Below are 201 nucleotides of genomic sequence, written 5' to 3' on the forward strand. Positions count from 1 at the left end.
CTGCGGAGGCGCCCGGATTCCTTCGCGGGGCTCGTCTTCGCCCAGTGCAGGCCTCTCGGGCGCTCCTCCTTCCCCGCCGCGGGGCCTCCTGCGCCCGGACCGTGCGCCCTGCGCCTCCCTGGCGGCCGCGCCCCGCCCTGCAGCAGCCGCGCGCCCGGCCCCGCCCCGGCCCCGCCCCGGCCCCGCCCCGGCTCGGCGGGC

This window comes from Mustela putorius, unplaced genomic scaffold, assembly GCF_011764305.1.
Source record: "Mustela putorius furo isolate JIRA1106 unplaced genomic scaffold, ASM1176430v1.1 tig00000139_pilon_pilon_pilon, whole genome shotgun sequence".
Classification (NCBI taxonomy): Eukaryota; Metazoa; Chordata; class Mammalia; order Carnivora; family Mustelidae; genus Mustela; species Mustela putorius.